Source organism: Corvus kubaryi, unplaced genomic scaffold (genome assembly GCF_017639235.1).
Source record: "Corvus kubaryi isolate FWS band 111438036 unplaced genomic scaffold, C.kubaryi_AGA036_p1.0 37387, whole genome shotgun sequence".
Lineage (NCBI taxonomy): Eukaryota > Metazoa > Chordata > Aves > Passeriformes > Corvidae > Corvus > Corvus kubaryi.
The window spans coordinates 15,697,152-15,712,089 of record NW_024581129.1 but is presented as its reverse complement, the minus strand read 5'-3'; the positions used below and the strand labels follow the sequence as shown (position 1 = coordinate 15,712,089).

Sequence of the window (14,938 nt, the reverse complement as noted above, 5' to 3'; positions counted from 1 at the left end):
AATATGGAACTTGAAACCCAATATACACCAAGCTGAATGGAGCTGTCAGCACGCATGACCTTGGAGGAATTATCCCCCATGCATCCCAGTGCTGGAATAAACATACCTACTTTACTACTTATTCCAGTAGTGGAGTCTTTTCCACATGTTACTCTGCTGCCGGGATAACTGGGAATGTAACGCTTGCCCTTGCTTGATGGTGTTGGCTCCCTGTCACCGCACTAACGAAGGCCGGTCAGGACTTCACACCCCTGCACGTAGGAAATCCATAGCACTGACCATCAGTTCCGGCCCTGGGCTGGGAGACAGCGGAAGTAGGGCACGAGGAAAGTTTTTCTCAGTCTCCAGATCCAAACTTTCTGGCACTGCAGGCATCACTTCACATGTTTTCTGGGCCAAAGACAGAACCGTGCAGGGGGGTCAGAGGAGGACTCTCTCTTCTAAAAACTAGTCACAGTCTCAGATTATAGAAAATGCTATTGTTCGGGGTTCAGACTGACATCCCAGCATATTGCTGGGATTTCTCCAGAGATGCCAGAGTGCCAAAGCTTAATTTCTGAACGCTTGACAAATTCTTACTTGACTCATTTTCCTGTCATGTCTGCATTTATTTCCATGTCTCCTGAGAGGATTTGCCTCGCATGTGCTGTCTGCTGGCAGGTCAGTGCATGTACATGGAGAGTCATCGCCCTGTTCTCTGTGTGCCTCAGTAGCCAGGGAGGAATAACTAGAGCTTGCAAGTTGGTTGTTTTTTTGTTTTTTTTAATTTGAATGCAGTCAGTCCCTAACATTCAGACAGTGAACTCTGGGCTAAATTGGGTGCAGTTTGTTATTGCAAACACGAGCATGCCCACCCCCAAAAAATAGGTCAGTATTATGTCACATTTTGTAACCTAGGTAAGTTTGTAAGGTAGTGAAAGTAAACCATATTTTTCTGTTATTTGTACTATGCAGAGTTTCTATCTGTTGACACTTTTGATATATTTTTACTCTAGTGAATTTAGCCTCTCCCTGTCTCACACCAGTGATACCAAAGTAGTTGGAGCAGCTGAGATGAGGGCTTGCAGTGAAACACTTCATTCTAGAGAGCTGCTTCCCTGCATCATCAGATATTTCTGCTGCAGCAGGTCTGAGGGGTTGTGACACTGTACAATGGCCATATAAAAATCATGTGATTAAAATCACATTTCTCTTGTGGTTATTCGAGGTGTTTAGCTTGTACCTGCTGATGTGAAGACCCAGGACTCATTTTCTAATGCAGATGGATTTTCAGAAGCTGGAAGATCCTAGTGGGGGTTTCCTGATCATATGGTGTTGAGGAGATGTTGCTTTTCAGTAGCTGTGCTGGTTTTGCATGGCTGGTTTTTGGTAGCGGGGGGGGCCACAGAGGTGGCTTCTGTGAGAAGCTGCTGGAAGCTTCCACCATGTCTGGCAGTCAGTCCCTGATGGCTCTGAAGATGGACATGGCACTGGCCAAGGCTGAGCCGGGTAGAGATGATGGTAACACCTCTGTACTAACGAAGGAGGGGGAGGAGGTGCTCCAGGTGCTGAAGCTGAGATTCCTCTGCAGGCTGTGGTGAAGAACATGGGGAAGCAGCTGTGCCCCTGCAGCCCCTGGGGATCCCCGGGGGATGCAGAGATCCACCCGCAGCCCCTGGGGGAGGTGCCCACGCCGGAGCGGGTGGATGCCTGCAGGAGGCTGGGATCCAGGGGCAGAGCCGGTGCAGAGAGAGGGCCCTGCTCCCAGGCTGGAGCAGCCTGGCCTCGGAGGACTGCACCCCGTGGAAGAGTGACCCACCCACGGTGCAGCACTTCTGGAGGACTGTTTGCCCGTGGGAGGGACTCAGGGTGCAGCAGGTCGCAGGGAGCTGCTGCTCGTGAGATGGCAACTCTCACGTTGGAGTTCACGGAGAACTGTCTCCCGTGGGAAGGGACCCCACGGTGCAGCAGGGGAAGGACTCCTCTCCCTGAGCAGCGGAACAAACCCTCGGGTGACGAACTGACCAAACCCCCCACCCGCTGTCAGTGGGAAGGAGGGAGGGGTTGGAGGGGGAAAAGGTGTTTTAAGGGCTTATTTCACTTCTCATTATCCTCCTCTGATTTTGTTAGTAATAAATATACTTTGTACCTCTAAGTTGAGCCTGTTTTGCCTTTGGAGTGTTCTTTCCCAGTCCTTATCTCAACTCATGAAGCCTTCGTTAAATTTTTCTCACCTGTGCCCAGCTGTGGCAGAGGAGGGCAACTGAGCAACTTTCATGGGTGCCTGGTATTTGGTCAGTGTCAAACCACGACAGTAGCAATGTTATTCAATCATGCCAGGTCTATCAGTTTTCTACTCTTCAACAAATGCTTTAGAACTATGAATTAATACAGACTAACACTAAGTTTCGTATTTACATGTTGCATAAGACTTCAGACTATGGAATGAGGAGTCAGATCAAGGTGAACTATAGCCAAGAAACTAAGGGATCAGATAAAGCTGATGGTGCAGTCTCCTGGCTTTTCCTCTGGACTGAAATGTGTATAAATGCACTGAGCTCTTGCTGCTACTGTCACAGGAAGGGAAAGGGAAGCCGTGCTGTGCCAGTGGCCAGTCATTTCCCATTTGACAAGGGCTGTCTGTCTGGGAGAAGACATAAGTCCCCTAATGGCTGGCTGGTCATGGAATTGGGAACTGAGCAGAAGAAATAGAAACCATTTTTAAAGGCATGCATGAGTTTTTGTCTGTATCTGCACCTCACAAAGGCTCTGTGACTTGTACAGAACTTGACCTGCCCCAATGGAACTCACCATAACAGCACCAGGCATAACAGCACACCGGAGTGTGGGGAAGGCTTGGGAATGACTCCAGCTCAGTACAACCTGCTGTATGCAATCTATGCTTGGACGTGAGTCACTTTGCTCTAGCTTTGGGGGTGGGGTGTTTTGGTAGTTGCTTCCAGGCAGTGAGACGCACATTTCTGTTCTAGTTTTCCCCCAGAAATGCAGTAGTGGTTATTCTGGCTAGATTCCTGATTGATAAACTGGGAAATTGCTGTAAGTTCTGGGGTTCAAAGAATTTATTCCTGTACTGAAGTGGAATTTCAGGCTGCGCTTTCAATGCAAAGGGATGATTAAAGGTCCCACTGTACTAACACCACAGAGTGGTGGAGAGTAGGGACAGCTCTGTGTGTGGGTGTGTGATGGTCAGCTGAGCAACTGAGACATTCATGCTTTGACCACTGACTTAACCTGAATTGACACAGCGCAGCAGTAAACACACTTTTCTCTGACATAGACATGACAGAGAATAGTATTACATGTTTTTGATGGGACAAAGTGATAAAGAAGGGTTCTGTTCCCAGCTCTGGCATTTGCTCTGGTGTGTGCTGAAAGCAGTCCTAGCAAATGCAGTCATGCTCTGTATCACAGAGGTAAATGTCTTAGAGAGGGGAGAGAGGCACAGAGAAGATCATGTCCTCTAGGTCATAGTCTGCAATGGAGCTCAGGGCAAGGTCAGAGATTATAGAGTTCAGAGTCCTCTTCAGAGTCCCCTGCCACTTGCTTTGCCTCTCTAACCTCCCACCATGATAATATCATAATTTTTTTGAGGATTGCCAAGTCATTTTATAGAGACCAGTCTTTACAAAATTGAAAATGGAGAGTAAACTGATAACATTTACTGGTGTGTTTTGAGGTTGTTCTTTAGCTTTTTGACACAGAATGCTTTTGTCCTGATTTCAGCATGTCTGTTGAGGTTTGTGCACTTTTTCTGTTTCTCCCTAGTTGGTGTTTTTGTTTTCTTTCTTCTCACTGTGCTGGGATCATCCATCTTTGCTTTAGGCTCACACTACAATGGCTCACCATACCTCCTCCCAAAGATGACAGGAAGACTGCTCTTTGGTTCTGGGAATGGGTCACTGACTAATTCACATTTACATCTTTTCATATTCTCATATTTACATCTCACCAAAGGGTCATGATACATTTTTGCTGCCTAGACCCTTTTCCTACCAGTCAGCTTCACCTGCTCTTCCCCAGGGACTTGTGTTGCCAGCAGAACACTGTTCCTTGATTTAATGTGTGATGAAGTGTTTAAGAAGTCTTCCCCTCTAAAACACTGTCCTTCTCTCAAGGGTGGGGATTGACATGTGATTTCTCTGCTTTTGGAGTTGTTTTTCCTTGCCTTATAGGAGTGATAAGTTCACCTCCCATGCCCCTGCATGATTTAGGACATTCTAAAATGGACTATGAGGCTGGCACATACCTCCTCTGGCACAGGTATCCTCTTGGCTTGCATAGAGCATCCCCCAGCCTGAGCTCTCTAGCTTGAGAGAGCTGTGGCTTCTGTGCCATGCTTTTGGTCAAGCCTGTCTGTTCAAGAGAGGATTTTTCTCTTCTCCAAGTTGTGCAGACTCGTATCACAGCCTTCAGGTTCAAGGGGAAGGAGCTGGCACTGGCATTTGGACTGACTCTTTCTCCCATCTTGGGAGTGTCCTCAATTTTTTCTTCACCCAATAGTTTGAGACAAAGTTTGGAATGCAGTGGACATTCTGGGGAGGTGAGTTTCTTTGGTGTTTTCTAGACCCAGGCCAGCCTGTTTTGTCCAATGATTAAAAGAATGTGAAAGAGGTAGTGAGGTAAGCAAGAAGTGGCACATGATTTTCCAGTTTTTCCTGTTGCTTTCTGTGTGCAATGAGTGTTTCTGCACTGATGCCAAAAAACCCTCTCTAACTCCCTAGTGTCAGCCTGACAGTTTTGTTTTCTGGACATATTTTAACATCTGCAATCACAGTCAGTCAGTACTTCATATAGACATACTCCCATGGAATAGAAACTTCAGAGTGAAAGAGACAGGAATGAAAAGTGTTTGTTATTCTGTACTTTGGCCAGCAGAACATGCTGATTCTGCAGCAGTGTCTGTACTGGTCCCAGCAGAAGATGCCTTGCACGTGGCTGATTGAAAACATGGTTAAATTACTGTGAGAAGCAGAACCTGAACTGCACTTTTCTTAGTGTGAATCTATTCCAGGGCTTGTATTTTTAGAAGATTTGAGCTTCTCTCCTCTTTTTGGTGCAGTGAGATGAGATCTCTCTCTAGTGGAAGGAGGGGCTTAAATGGCACATGGGTACTCTGCTGGAATGGTGAGGTTAGGGAGACTTGCTTCAGAGCCCTCTGTGTACAAAGACTCAGTGATTATAGAAAAGTGTTATTTGCCAAACAACAAGGCAGTATGGGCCATCACCCACTGAAAAGAGGATGCATGTGTGTGATAAATCTCTTGCAGAAATTGAAACCCACTAGTGTCCTCTGATTCCAGCTCTCAGAGAGAAAGCTGTGGTGGGCATGGGGTGTCACATCCTGTCTGACATTTAGTTTTGTGCTCAGGCAGCATTTGCAAGCACAGTACAGTGACTTCTGTAGCCCATGAAGGGGTCAATGCATCAGACAAAGTGTGCATGCATCTCAGAAGCTGTTTTGGCTCTTTGGAAAAACAAAATGGGTACAGAACTCTTTCTGAGAAGGATGTCTGCAGCAGATGTCCATTGCCAAACTTGCTTTGGCGTATGCAGCATAACCAGTCTCACTGCTCTGGAGCTGCCTGTGCTCACAGGTCAGATTGCTGTGGTAACTGGAGCAGGTCACACCAATGAAGTGGTACAGCCTCTTCATTGTTCAGCCCTGTTCTGGGGACCAGGGAAGTTTCCCAGTGTCTGCCTTGCTTTTACCTTGGGTGTATTGCAGAGGACTGCTGCAGGTCAGGAGCATTCTAGCCACAGGCCAGCTGAGCTCTGCCTGAGAGACTGAAGTGGCTTTAGCCTCACCGGCCTCAGGCAGTCCTGCAGCCATGGGAGCTCAGTGGGCAGAGCTCAGGGATTGTGACAGGGTGGTGCAAGGTGAAGGGTACTACTCTATGTTTTAAGAGAAGCCACACTTAGGAGTCATGGAGAATTAAGCATTTTACATGCAGTGGGTTTTGTCATTCAGTGCTCTCCACTCTAACACCTCTTGTTTTTCCCAGGGAGCCTGCTCTGTGTGCTGGGGTTTGTTTCAACCCTCACAGTCAGTGTACTTGATAAAGTGGGCACGAGGCAGCTGGGCTTGGATGGTATTATCCAGCAAGAATCAAAAAAAGTGGTACGTGGTGCTTGTCCATCCTGGAAATCCCAGGTGCAGGAACACTGTCTTCGGAGCGCAGGGAAGGCTGCAGCAACAGGAGCCAGTCCTGGCCAGGAGAGGGCATTCCCACCCCTCGGTTCAACACTGCAGAGCAGTGCTGAGCAGATCACATCTGTGAGCCACCAGCCCAGAGTTCCCTGCCTAGAGCCTTCCAGAGAGCCGAGGTAGCACTTGGAATAGCAGTAGCTTTCTGAGCCAGTTACTTCCTGACTGTAGGTGGCTCAGAGGAGCATTCTGTGCACAAAACTAGCTGGTAGACTCCCTCTGAACTGCTTTCAGGATCCAGGATAGCAAATAGCTAATCTGGGCAGTACTGAACTCTCTCTTGCCAGCCCTTATCTTCAATTCCTGCTTGCATTCTGCTGTCCAGGAACAAGCATTACAAGCAACTTTGGTCTGCAGTTTTTATGTCACTTTGATTAGATGGCTTCCTTCTCATGACAGTACTCTCAACCGGTTTCTGCAGCTGTGTTGTGACTCCTGTTTATAGTGTACCTTTCCGTTGTGTTTCACTTAAGGATGTGCAGTGGACTCTTAACAGAGCCTGCTCAAAACAATCTCTTGCAGCCAGAACCTTTATAAAAATAAGAAAGTTTTTTTTGTTTTCTTTACTGGATAGTGTTAAAGAAGGAATGTTTTAGAGTCAGCACATCCCATATTTCACTTAGAGGTGCATGAGCTGCCTTTCAGTTCCCTTTTACTTGCCATTACTTCTTAAATCTCTTGTGCCCTTCAGTGGCTTGCAGAAAGTGACTCTGGTGTGAAGCTGGGCTGTTTTCCTCAGGAGTGAGGGCACATCTTGTCTTTGCAGCAGATTCAGGACATCCAGCACCCTCCCCTTCGCTGCTGGCTCCTGGTCCTCACCATCATGTTCTTCTACAACGGAGTCTTCCCCTTTGTGGTAGATGCCAGGTGTTCTATGGCTGTGGCCTCCTGACCGACATGAGCCGACAAAGCCTTGCAGGCCTTGATTTTGGGCAGACTGGGAAATACAGGGGTAATGGGCTTGCTCCTTCCACTCATGAAATGTGGAGAAACATGCCTTTAACACCTAAAGGTTTGAGAGTTCTTTGACCTTTCTTTCCCTTCAAAGATGAGAGAAGCTTCTGGAAGACAGCAAAAATACCTTAAAGGAAAATGATTCATCCAATATTTAAAGCTTCAAACACTGCCAAAGTAGGATCAGAAGGATTTGGGAGAATGGGAAGAAATACTCCATTTAAAAAACAGCCCATAGACATTTCACCTTGTGATAGACCAGCAAAGCGGGTGTCTCCTGAGCTGGGTGGGGTGTCAGCTTCACAAGCCTGGGGCAGCTCTGTCCTGCAGCTGCTGCACTCTGCTGTGTCTGGAACATAACTAGGCTTACTCAGCCTGGGTTTGTATCTGGTGGAAGCCTTTGTATCTGGTGAAGGCTTCAAACTTTTTAATGCCTGCCTTTGCTTAAAAGAAAGCAACCTAGCCATCTAATTTGAGACTCCTGCTTCTGTCTTGGGGCTCTACCACAGACTTGTTTTGCTGCTTTGTTCCCGTTTGTGGATGATGTGGCTTCTGTCACATAATGAGCATGAACTTTTATATTAGGTACGGCCTGCAGTAAAAGAAATAAAATTATTTTGGTAGTATTTCATTAGTGATGCATAGGAAGCCACTGTGAAATCAGGAGGGAAGAAATGTCATCAACATGACAACTGATGGGAAGTAGCCATACATGTAGCCAAATCTAAGTAGCTACAAGATCTCTAAAAAAACCTTTGTGAAAGCTGTTACAGTGAATGACTGTAAATTCTATAAAGAATTAGAGGAAGTTTAATGAAATTTCTGCATGTCCCTAACAAAGGTGAAAGGCTGGTTTTGACAATGGGTGTTTTTTGCTATAACCAGGTCTCCTTAAAAGAATTTCCCTGGGACAATTCCTAGTATTTCTCAAATGCAGATATTCAACATAAATGCTGATCTTTTCTGCTGGATTATTTTTAAACCATTGTCCTGCCCCTCAGCATTCACCCCCTTGAACTGATAAGGCTTTTTGCTTCTTAAAAGAGGATGTCAAAACTTCACCCATGTGGTTTGGACAGGTGACAGCACATTGCTGCTGTGAGCTATGTTGACGGAAGGAAACACATGTTCCACTTGAATCTGCAGTTTCACTCTGCACTTGCAAAAGTGTCTCAAAAGTGTCTGAAAATACCAGCTCCTCTGTGGTGTGCACCAATTAAAAAGAAAATAAACCACCAAAGGCTTGGCACTACAAACCAGATGGAATCAAGTTTGTTTACAAGTCCTCTCATTCAAACCCTTCCTGCCCATATGCTTGTGCTCAAACTTACTTTCTATCAAAATAACCAGATCAAGAATACTAATTATGGTTTTTTCTTGGCTTCATTTTATTTTTAGCAAGTTTATCCAGGATAAATATTCTGGTTACAATCAGCAGGCAGCCACTCATATTTCTGGGGCAGTGTACGACAACTCCCTCATTCTCTCCACAGCAGTTGGCATATTAATTGTGAATACCCAAAACACGGAAGCACTCTTGTTCCATAACTTGTTCCGAATTTTTTGAAATGTCTGCTACAGCCCCCTCAAACAGAATTTCACCTGTTGCGGCTGAATGAGGAGTCCTTCATATCCTTGCAAAGGTGAGATGCGCCTTACCCTGACTTAAATTACAAGAAGTAACATTCCCCCGTTTTTACCTCTGTCCTGTAATTGTGCTATGGTAGCATCAACCCATGGTACATGGCTGTGTGTTTTGGGAAGTCTGAGACTGGAACAGAAAGAACTGGGATAAGCTTTGCAAGTAGATGGGAAAGGACAATCTGCATGCAATCAGGCCCTGTTTTGTCTAACAGCTTCCATTCCTTATTTCCATAATTGTTGCGATATAATGATGTTTTCCCTCCTGCTTTGTAAAAGCCTGGGGTTTTGCCTGAGTACCAGACACCTAGTAACATTTCAGTCTCAGTTCAGAGTATGCAAGAGGTAGAACAGCTGGTCTGCTACACTGCCAACAGCCAGGAAATGCCATGTCACTGCCACTCCTGCCAGCCCACTTTGTGCAGCCCCATGTGCCACTAAGACCCATGGGAAGCAGGATACCCTGGAAGAGCCTTTCTGTTTGTTCCCTTCACCTGGACTACGCTGGACTGAGAGGTGTCCTTGCTGTTGGCTGTGCCATGCTGACTCTGCCAGTCTTCGCTCTCCTGGCATTCACATCTGTGCCTCCACTGGTCTCTACCATCTGGCTGGGGATCACTTTCTCCTTCGCTGCTGTGAGTTCTCAATGGTAGCTGGGGGTATTGTGGCTACACTCCTACATCTAGATGGCGTATTACTGCTGCCCTGCTGAGCAGGTTTCACAGCCACAGGTTGAAGTCATTGGCTCTGCAAACCTGTAGTCTTTGCTTAGTAACAAATAACCCTAAAGAATCAACATGGAGCAGAAGGCAGAGCACAGCGAGGAAGCACTCAATACAGTGCAAAGCATTAACCTTGCTATGCTTGCTTGGTGCTCTTTTACCTTGATGGTAACACCTGGATCTCCTATGAGTCTCATTAGTTAAATCATCAGGTCTGACTCCCATTCTGAAATATGAATCAGGTTATTTCAGTTTCAGATAACCTGTGCTGTCTGTGCTGTCTGAAGCTGCTTGGAAAGGATGTCTAGAATCAGCCAATAGGCTGGAGGGACAGACACCAGATTTCTTGACGAGCAAGTATAAAGGTTTACTTAGTGGGAATAATTCCTTTTTGAATGAATGTCCATCTAGCATCTTTAAATAGGCTCTGAGTTTCTGTTCTCATTGCTCTCCCCAGGCTAGTATGTGGCCATCTATACCGCTTGTGGTCCCCCAAGTAACTTTAGGGACAGCGATGGGGCTGGCAACTTCTGTACAGATGGCTGGTGCTGGCCTTTCAAATCTGATTGTTGGACACATTCTGGGAACAAAGTCCAGGTAAGAATTCTTTATCTTTTTTTTTTTAAATAAGCAGAGAAGTCACCAGTGCTTTAGTGGAGCAGTGTGAACAGGAATCAGGGGGTTTGCAACCTGATGCTGCAGGCAACTAGAGAAATGCCTTAAGTATCTTTAAGTGACTGGTTGTTCTCTCCTGTTTTGGCTTTCTAGTGAATTAAAGATCCCTCTGTGGTGCTAGCAACAGATGATGATCTTTACGCTGGCTAATGCTGTCGCATGCATCATTGCCTCGGTTAGCCTCAGTGTTGTGGACAAGTATCAGGTATGTGTGATAAAAGGTGAAGAATAACTCTGTATCACTGAGCTCCTTTTAACAAAGTAATAGCTGTTGGGTGTGTATGTGAATGACTCTCAAAAAGGGACTGCATAAAAGGAGAACCCTCTGCTCCATACCGATACATCACAGTTTTTCCTGCTACCAAGCCATTGGTGGCTGTATGTTTTCTGCAAGACAGTGAGGGCAAGGGCCAGGACCCAACTGTGGCAATGTGTATGTACAGGAAAAACAGTGTCCTTTTGTCACCAATTGCTGCCTTGATTTTCCAGGATGGGATCCTGGACAGAACCAGAAAGGGAGCACCTGTGGGGCAGGACAGAGACCCTGCAGATGCAGCACAGCTCCTTGATGATGACACAGGAACTGAAGACTCTGTCAGCTGAACCTTGGCAGGGAGAGAACGATTGCACTGCCAGACACACCACTGATCACTTCTGCCTGAAAGTGTTTTAGTCTGTGTACTTTAAACATCTTTAAAGGGAATCTTGAAGGCAATTGTCTGCAGACTGGGAATCTTTCTGCTTTCTTAGGCGTGGCACAGGGGTCTCCTCTGTGGTTCTTGGGCATTGTCCAACACCCACACACCTGCATGGGGCACTTTAAGGTCTGCACTGCAGTCAGTGAAGCTCACCTAGCTACCCTTGTTCATGAGCCGTTAGACAGCTGCTTGTCAACCTTGCAGCACAACTGCCTGTGAAGGTGTGCCTGGCCACTCTGCCACCAGAATCCTGCACAACAGCACTTGCTAACACCCAGCAGGCCTGCTGTTTCACTCAGTGCTCTAGATAAGCCTCTTCCACAGATCTTGTGCCCATGCAAGTGACATCATCATTATTCTTTAGGCAGGAGTCTGAAACTGATGACCTTTTGCACACAAGCGAGCTTAACTGCTTATTACTCTACTAGAAATGCTTCTGTAAGCTGTGCATATTCATTGCCCTTCAAAAGCATAAAAGGTTTTGATCTGGAATTCTGTCCTTTATACCCCAGTGCTCTTAGTCAGGAAGGCTAGAGGCTTATTTTACTCAGCCAGATGCCCTCTGCACTGGGCAAATGTTCACAGGGTTTTCAAAAGCACAAAGGAGGCTTTAAGAATGAAGTAAACTCGAACAGCCAAGTATGAGAAATGCTGAAGTGAATGACACATGTAAATTACTACAGATTCTTAAGAGAAAGAGCAGTTGTGCTCAAGTTGCATTTAATATAAACAGTTCCAGATTGAACATGAGTTAGGCACTGATAGCATCCAGTAAAGTCATATTTTAAGACAAATCCACTCATCAATTCAAAGCTTGGCTGAACTGATTTACTGAAGATGATGAGCAGCTCAGACAGCAAGGTCTTCAAGTTTTAAGTTAAACAGTGAATTCATTTCAGACCATAATCTAAGAATTTCCCTTTTGGAGTTTGGTGCAGCAGAAATTTAAGGGGGGAGGTAAGTCACAAAACTACAAAAATCACAAACTCCTCTAGTTTAGCAACGACCTCCCAAGACTGAGTCCCACCCTTGTTCAGTCAAGGGCAGCTGGAGCAGGTTATCCAGGACCTGCTTAGAGTTTGAACATCTCCATGGATGGAGACTCTGCAGTCTCTCTGGCCCACCTGTCCCAGTGTCTGACCCCTCGCAGGAAAAACGCGCATCCTTGTGTTCAGATGGAATTCCATGTGGTTTCCCTTGTGCCCATTGCCTCTTGTCCAGAGCAGAATCTGACCCCCTCATCCTTGCTCCCTCCCAGCAGGTACTTGAGCACACTGGTCAGATCTCCCAGAGCCTTCCTGAGCAGCCCCAGCTCTCTCAGCCCCTCCTCTCTTCTGCAAGATGATCCAGTCCCTTTACCACCTTTCTGGTCCATCACTGCACTCCCTAAATCACATCTCTCTTGTACTAGGGAGCCCAAAACTGCACATGGTGCTCCATGTGAGGCCTCATCAGTATTTTAACCCAGCTGGCAAATCAGATTCCTGCTAGACTGGCTTCAAAATACCCCTTGGCCTCCACTTGCTGCACTACTCCTCAGTGCTGAAATCCTGCACTTACATTTTTTCAGAGGAAAAATCCCATGATGAATTTCCAGCTGTCATTATGAAAAACCACATACTGCAGGGCTGTAAACTAATGTTGGAGACTTGCGTACAGAAGAAAATATGTGTTCAGAGCTGACTGGTGTGTTTATACCCTGGCTTAAAAGCAATGACTTCAGCCTGGTTTGCTGAAGCCATCAGCTTCCTTAGTTTATGCCATGTGATGCAGCAGCTAAACTCAAAGGGGGTTGGTGCTGTAACGAGTGCTGGGATAACCACTCGAAGTCCTGTAATTGCTCCTTCATAGAAGAAGCTCACTCAAAAACCAGCCATTCCTGTTTGACATCCCATAATCTACCTCCAAATTACTAGAAAAGAAACTTCACTCTTCTGTTTTGAAGAAGAGTTGTGACATACTTTCCTTAAAGTCTGCCAACAGTTAACAAGGTTCGCGTTGGTGTAGCACCAAAGCCTCACTGCCTGCTCTGCTGGGGGTCACTAGGAAGCATTCCTGCCCCTCTCCTGTGCTCACTGCCTATATGGAGAATTTCTGTTGGCTAGAGAGGGTTTTACAGAAACCATCGTACAAAGATCCTTGCACTTGCTTATAAAAGTCCTGTCATAGAATCTGAAGATGTGAGGACATTCTGATGACCTTTGGGTCTCTTGCACAAAGACCATCTTCAGGGTGGGAGGACTCTACTGGAGCCTCTCACAGGCAGAGTTCTTCTGAACAGGCTGCTCCTGTCTTTCAGCTCAGATGGATAAAAAAGCTCAAAGCTGACGTAACAGTAAGGAGGCAGATGATGTCCCTTCCTGGAACGGTACCTGCTCACCTCCACTGGGCACACTGATAGCTTACTCTTACTCAGCATTTTCCAGTAATGACTCCCTGATGAACTTCGCTTTGCCTGTCTTCCCCATTCTTGCTGGACACCCACAGCTGGGATACCAGAGCTCAGCTCTGAGCTTTCAAAAAGGCAATTGCATGGCTCTCATACTATGGTTGAGGTTGTCATGAAAATGAAAGGGTGGCATTCACAGAGGTCAACATGCTGCAAGAAATGGAAGGAAACAATCAGGGGTTTTTTTTGTTTAACTTTTCTAGTGTCACACTGATCATGATAATGGGTAACTGAAATCCCCACCCCTCACCCTGTCCCCAGCCTCAGACAGCCTGGGCCTTAACATTTAAGCTGCAAAATATTCTCTGGCAGAACATTCCTCTTGCCAAAGACACAGTGGATTGAAACTCGTAAAATACAGATTGTGAAGCCTTAAAGTGGACATTAGTTCAGGCAGTTCACACTGAGGTGGACTTGTGTTGCTCTTCATGCCCCAGTGCATGCTCCCAGCAGCCAGAATGTTAAACACTGACACAGTAGAGCACACATTTATGTAAGCCTGTGGGAGGAGACAGTGGAGAAAAAGCCATCATCTTTATGATCTTTATGAAGGACCTGGCATAACCTTAAGTTCCCGTTACTTCAACAGGCCCCTGTGCTTCTGATCCACCTGGACACAGAGCACTCTGTGGTTTTGGCTTAAGTGGCACATAGCACACACCCAAGCAGCAGCAGAGGAGGGGTCATGGAGAGCCAAAGGCAGCACAGCTACTATTTAAAATATCTGTGTATGTAGGAGGGAGGAGAAAGCAGTGGGTAAGACACCACAATTAGAAGGCAGCTGGACCTAGAGAGGTTGATGTAAGTAAAGTGATGTGAATAAAGCAAATTCCCGCATTCTTGCTGGCTATGGCCAATATTTTGACCTGCTTGAGGAGGAAGAGGTTGTCCTATTCGCAATATAAGGAGCTTGAAAGAAAGGCAAAGCCAATTCAAGATAAGACTGTCTTCATTCCCAGAAGATAACACCATAAAAATAATCAGGGCTGCTAATTTAGCCCAATAATTTAAATCTGCCTCTTCCTGCTCACTGACTATGTTCAAAGGGAGGAGTGGTGAGTGGGCCCAGCTTGGGCAGCCAGTTTAGCCTGCTGGGAGACTTCTGGGCATCAGCTCTTGGCCAGCAATGAATTGTTACCCCGTGGTTCTTACATAACTGATAACCAGTAATGACAGAAACAGCTTACATGTGACCAAGTCTCCCCACAGTCAGGATGCTGTGACCCAATTTTGTTCCTTAAGAAACAATGGAAAATTCCAGCCTCAATGACATTTAATCCATCACCTTTTCCAAAGGGAAGCGATACACGGTTTCAGCAGAGCTTCAAGCTGAAATTCAACAAGAGACACATCAGAGGGCTTGGACATATTGCTGGGTGGCCAGGCCACCACACAATCACCCAGGTAGCCAAGAGACTTGGACACCCACACACCAATGTGATCATATTGTACATAAGCAACTCTGAGAACCTTCCAGGGAACATACTACAGCAGTTACTCATTTAATACTTAAATAATTGTCTCCACACGACTACTTTACACATCTTCTCTCACTAGACAAGCCCCAAGAATGTACTTTGGATATTCCAAGTCT

General features: G+C 46.1%; 1 pseudogene; it reads left to right on the top strand.

The window, feature by feature from the left end:
• The first annotated feature begins 1,424 nt into the window (after positions 1 to 1,424).
• LOC121669119 lies at positions 1,425 to 10,800 on the top strand (annotated as a pseudogene).
• Positions 10,801 to 14,938: the final 4,138 nt, after the last annotated feature.